Source organism: Condylura cristata, unplaced genomic scaffold, assembly GCF_000260355.1.
Source record: "Condylura cristata isolate star-nosed mole 26May11 unplaced genomic scaffold, ConCri1.0 scaffold00010, whole genome shotgun sequence".
Lineage (NCBI taxonomy): Eukaryota > Metazoa > Chordata > Mammalia > Eulipotyphla > Talpidae > Condylura > Condylura cristata.
The window spans coordinates 12,512,037-12,518,619 of NW_004567111.1; positions in this window are offsets into that span (position 1 = coordinate 12,512,037).

Sequence of the window (6,583 nt, forward strand, 5' to 3'; positions counted from 1 at the left end):
AAAATATATTTAACAGATAAACCTTCCAAGTACTTCTCTATAGTAAGTATCATCAGGCTCAGATCAGCTTGTTTACAAACAGGTGTAACCTCCTCATAGTTTTGCTAATTCAGAAGCTTACTAGGAGAGAGAAAATGATGGGCAGCCGACCAGCTGCTAACTCCTCCCTTCCAGTTCCCATTCTTGGATTCGGAGTGGCCCAGTTGTATTGTGTGACATATTTGGAAGATGTAAAATTTCGCATTTACACACATCTGCACTTTTCTTATATACTCAGAAGTATAAAAAGCATTTTCTGTCCATAACATCTTTGGTATTTTTCTTCAGAACAGATTTTATCTAGGCTTTTTCTGGAGTGAACCATTCTGATAAATCTTACCATAGGGGTATTTTCAACCTTTCCTCCAATTTCTAAAACACTTGCAATCTTGACCTATACATACTATCAATACAACCTTTTCTTATATTGATGCATTTCTCTGTTTGTGGTATGCTTCTGCAATACCTGTGAGAGGAACTTTATATCATAAGCTACTTGACATTTTCTTTGGAACCTCACTTTAGAAAATAGCCTCAATTAGTGTTTGGGATAAATTTTAGAAAATATAAGTAGTTCAGTATGGGTGGCAAAATGCCAAACTAAAGTTTAAGCCGAGGCCATAGGGTGGGAAAAAAATACAATCAATGGCTCAAGCACTAATATAGGAAACACAAACAGGCAATTTTTTTTTTTTCTTTTAGAATGAGTTAATATTGGCTTATGTCACTGCTTCTGTTATAGAAGTTCAGAGCTTTTGCCTGCACCAATGTCCATCAGAGTCCACCACCATAGACTCTGGTGATCTCTCCCTTCTTTGTTCTTGTCCCTGCTCTTTAAAGTCCTCTTCACAAATAAAATTTGAAAGAACACTACAAAGCAGGACATGGAGATAATCATCGTGCCTTTAAATAAGTTGAATCTACATTGAGTGTGTTATCTTTTACTAAAACAATATAGTGTCAAAGTTGTCACCATAGAACATAGTAGCTTAGCTTGTAATGATTTTTAGAAGATGGATTTGTTCAACTCAAGGAACATTTTTTTTTTAATTTTATTTCATTGGTTAGTTATGAAAGTCTTCTTCAGTCTACAATCATCCCTTTAAATAAGACCATCACAGGAAATAAAAATCCATCTAATGAAAATCACAACAAAATGATGACAGGTAAGTAGTAGTCAGGCACATGAAATGTGTTTATGTATGTATAATTTTCTCATAAACCTTAAGGTGTTTTTCAATATTCTGTATTACTTTATTGTATACAGCCCCTTTCAGGAAATGCAGAGGGACTGGTTCCAATCTCCCCTTTTCCCACCAAATTCCAAAAATCCATAGATGTTCAAGTCTCTTATGTAAAATGGCCCAGTATTTATTAATAACCTATTTCCATCCTCTCACATATTTTAAATAATCTCTAGATCACTTATAATAACTAACACAACATATACAAACATATGTATATTATGGTTATATGGTATACTCTATACTGAATGACAAGAAAAAATCTGTATGTATTCAATAAAGATGCAATCATTATAGAACTATAGAGTGCACATTTTATATTCAGGGATGATTGAATCTGCTTACGTGAAACCAGTGGATATGATGGCCAACTTTATTTTCTCTACAGATAATAACATTAATAATATTAGTAATGATATTAATAATTCAATACAATAATTGAGTGTAATATATCATTTTTGGGTATTTATTTTGTATTTTATGTACTAAACTTTCATGACTTAAAAACAAATAGTCCTCCTTGCAAATTTTCATTATATTTTCCATAGGAAGTCATTTCTAGCTGTGTAAGGAATAACCATTACTTAAGCACCTGAACTTGACTTTTAAGTAAAGGACATACTTATCATACACACAATCCTTAAGACCTCCAAAAGTGACAATTTCTCAAAGATTCCATTGCAAATTATCATGAAAATGTAGAACTAAAAGCTCTAAGATATAAGAGTTTGTGAATATTTTATCTTTACTATAGCCAATTCTGTTTCTATGAGTATGTATAATACAATTGCAGAAAGCAGTAAAATATGCAATATCAAAACACTTCATGAGGAGTTTCTATATTCTGAAGAGGTGTTAGACTACACTGTCTCTCCACTAATCTTAGCATGCTCATCAATTTATTATTCATAAAACTCTCCTAATCCCGACTCCAGAGTTCCTTTGGAAATCTAAAACCTGAAGTGTCACTTTCAAAAGTCTCACCAACACTATTCAAACTCACCCATTGAAATAACTTTTTCTTAGCTCAAGTCCATTGCTTTCAAAATTAGGGTTGTATATTTTCTATAGTTTTAACATCCTTATTGTACTTCAGACTCTCCAACTGTGCTATGAACTTCAGAAAAAAAGATATTTGATCCATGTTGTATCCTCATGATTCCTAACAAGCATCTGTTAGCAGCCTCCCTCCAGCCCCCGCCTCCCCCCGTATGTGTTCCACAGGTGTTGATGACCTAGGCCACCCACGCCCAGTAGCCCAAGTGGAAAGACTCTTTGAAATATGTACAAATTGCCAGTTTTAATATTTTTAATCTGCAATCTCAATGTTCCATGAAAAACAAAAAAAGGGTCCTTTAGAAAATAGTCACTGAAAATTGTTACAGTACTACTAGAAAATATTTAATGTTTCCAGCGCTATTTGCTATTTTTCACTGAACCCTACAATTGTCTCAAAAAAAAAAAAAAAAAAAAAGGAAAGCAGAAGCTTAATATAGATTCTTAAGGCAACTAAGGAAATAAACTTTCTTTGTTTATCTTTGCTTTCTTACTGCTCCGGTGATAAAATTTTCATTTCCTTTCCAAATAACTTCGCTTAAGTTTTAAGCATTGTATTTCACATTTTTGAAGTTGCATTTTCATTTTTATAAGTCAAAGTAATATGTATGTATGTGTGTGTGTGTGTGTATCTCCTTCCTATTCTGGCATAATCACCTCAAATTAATAGGTCTCAATATTCAAATAGCTTACACTTCTATTGCAGATGTTTTAGAAAGTGAGACATCATTTTTTCAATTTAATGTTTTTTCTTTCTTTCTTTTTTTTTTTAATCCAGCCAAAGGCCAAATTGTGCCAAAATGAAGCATTCATCATATAATAGTAGATGATTAAATTGATTCATGGGGCTTTCCTTGATCTAATTGTTTGATTTTGTAGGCCAGGGATCTGATGGTTGTCCATGTGCCAGGTCATTTGAAAACTCCAGCTATTTTAGTTTGTAGTTTGCCAATAAATCACCAAAGGCTTTCCAAAAAAAAAAAAAAAAAAATCTATGTTGTCATGAATTTGGAGGCCTACTAATAATGACATGTAAAAATAGCACCAGTCTATTATTCTTGATTTTTCATTACTCTTAATGATTTTTTGATAGAGACAATAACCTCAATTTTCTGCAAAATGGTTCAAATTTACTTTACAGTTTCCTAGTTTGCCTTACCACAAAGACCATTACATACTGTGTGTATGTGTCTGTTTGTGTTTTTATGTACATAATGCATATAGAAAAAAAAAAAAAAGCTCCAAATCTCTTCTGACAATGAAACAGATGCCAATCTAGTCTTCTGGGATGAAGAACAAACACCTAACTTACAACATGCAGGCAGTGATTACCTGAGACAGAGGTGTTACAGGGACGCTGCAAGAGGCATCCCCATGTTGAATTGATCTGTGACAACAAATCTAACATTTCTAGGCTCAAGAGTAGCTATAGGTAGCAGATGGTGCACATATTTCAGATACATTCATCTTTGTATTTAAAGTGTTTGAGCAAAATAGAAAAGGAAATTGACTAGTAGAGTACATCCCTATGAGCATTTATAAAGGGGAAATTTTCAATTACAACAGCTTGTTTTACATATAGGTTATATTTTACCAATTTTCCATTATGAAAATGTGTGTATGTACAATGGACCTTCTTGCTTTATCATTACATGATCATTGATGTACTGGTAAGTAACAGGTAGCCCGGGGCTGGGATTCCAGCTGAACTGCATCTTATTGTTACACTAACAAACTATACTGCCTCTGAGAGAGCTGATGACGAATAAAACATTATCGCCATGGCCTTGGAGTGACGCTGGTGGTTCAAGCCTCTGTAAAATTATATATTTCTGTGCAAATCCCACTAACCGCTGAGTTTAGAAGAATGTGTTATCTCAGTATGTCCGTACAAGGTATTGTGCATCATTTCATGTCTAGAGAGTGAATACTTTTTTTTCTTTTAATTTGTATGTCATAAAAAAAAATCATAAGATGTCAGAGCTATGTCAGTGCTTTCAAAACATCAAATTAGGTTTTCCCAAATCACTAATAAAAGTATTTCTCAGCTGCTGGACATCTTTTCAAAGTCTTATATGTAGACCATCCTTTCCCATCCATGCAGGAAAAAAGAAAAATAGTCATAGTTTTAAATTAATGTTAACAGGTTCAACATACCTTTTATGTTTCTCCCCAGTCTATCACAATAGTGCCCCTGTACTCCTATGTTTAAGAAAGCAATATTTATTGCTGCCCTACATAAAAAACAAAAACAAACAAACAACAACAAAAAATGTCTTTCATGCCTTCCAGACAAAATTCTCTCTTTAGCTAGTACCCAAACTTCAAATTAGGAATGTTGCTTCAACTGTAATATACAGCAAATTAAACCAACTGACATAAAAAAATGTAAATGTTCTTCTTCATGCAAGAGCCTTCTGAAATTTATTTATATTGTGAATCTAAAAGAACAATCATAGCCTGGATCAGACTACAGAGATTAAGCAATACATGAGGAGAAAACTTCTTTTTAGGTTTACAATTTTTCTGCTTATGAGTAATTTTTTCCCTGTCTGCAGAGCTAGCTGAGAAGCACAGTAGTACTGTAACTTTGTTCAGTTTCTTTTTTGGTCTAACACATATTTACCTCCAGATAGCATTTAATTCTTTTTCTCCAGTCCTGACCATTATGGATTAAGGAGTATGTTTTCCCCTTAGTTGAGAGGAAAAAGGATGTTATACAAATTAATTCAACACATTAAAGTTTCATTCATTACAATAAGATGGTAGAAATACTGCATTTAACTGTATAATTCTTTATACCTCTAGCTATGGCATAACAGACTTAATACAACTCAGATGGTAATGTATTTTCCCAGATATCATGTTTTAATATTTTAATGACATATTATGTATTAATGTAGACAAGAGCTAGGGTATAGACCAGAGGTGTCTGGGCAGGGGGTGGGGGAGAGCTAGAAGATTCATCTGAGACAGAGTGGGGAGCAGAACAGGCAGATTGACTGAAATACACTGCTGAAGGGAGCAGACACAGGAGAGGTCTGTTGCACTCCTGGGTCACCTCCCTGACAGGAGAACAAACTCATGTTGCAGTGGCTGCAGACAGCTTAATAGCACTGAGACTTAACCCTTTGCGCCTCCAGAGTCATTGAAGCTTCCAACATTCATCACTGCATGTTTAACAGCAGTACTACTTATACAATCAAGATTTTAATATCTCCAATTTAAAAACAGCTTCTTTCTATTCCTGGTTCATTTCATTATGGAAGTGTAATCATTTCTAAATTACAATTAGTTAATACAATAAAATTTTCAACCACACTATATGGTTTTCGGTGTTTGTTTCAAATCTTTTTTTTTTTACTATCACCCCAGTGCATCAGATTATGGCTAAATTATAAGAGCTACCACTGAGTTGATGTTCTGCTCATTTCTTGATTATGTCTTTGAATTATTCTAAAAATATTCCAGGCCAGATATTAATGAAAGAAAATATGGTAACTTGCTAAAGTAATGTACACTTCTTAAAAAACAGCTTTTAAATTACACTTCATAAAATGTATTAAAATAATCATTTAAAAGATTAATGTAGGTACACTTTATGCTGGAAAGGGGATGTTCTTACTGACGGTGCTTTATAAATTGCCTCTTATAATTCTGAAAAAAAATGTCTATTTGTGTCACCATCATGCACATTATATTTCGAGGAAGTTTAATTTTATGATAGATAGAGAGCCTAAAAATACTAATTGTAGAAAATCTTGAACAATCTTGAAGTTACCTCAACATATATATATTTGTCAACCACATAGACAGTATCACTTGATAGAATAACAACTAATTAAAATGAAATGAAACAAAGTATTCTCTACAAAACCAGAGGCCATATAAATCCTAGATAAATAAAGTAAGGTACACTGAGTAGTTCAACTTTCTATCTTCTTGTGTTATCATTTAAGAATAATAAATTTATCTATTACATTTGGCTACAAATTGGCTGTCATAGCCAACAGACTTCTAATGAATAGTATCACATGATTGTTAACTAGATAATGTATTTATTTATTATTTATGATATACATTCTTGACAATGATAAAGGTATAGGAGGTGCACAATCAAGGCAGATAAAATACTGCCAATACAAGCTGAAAAAAAAAAAAAAAACTGAACACAGTCCAAAGTGACATTAGCTATTTTGCTTATCTAAATGTGCAATTAAAAATAATCTATGGCTTCATTAAGT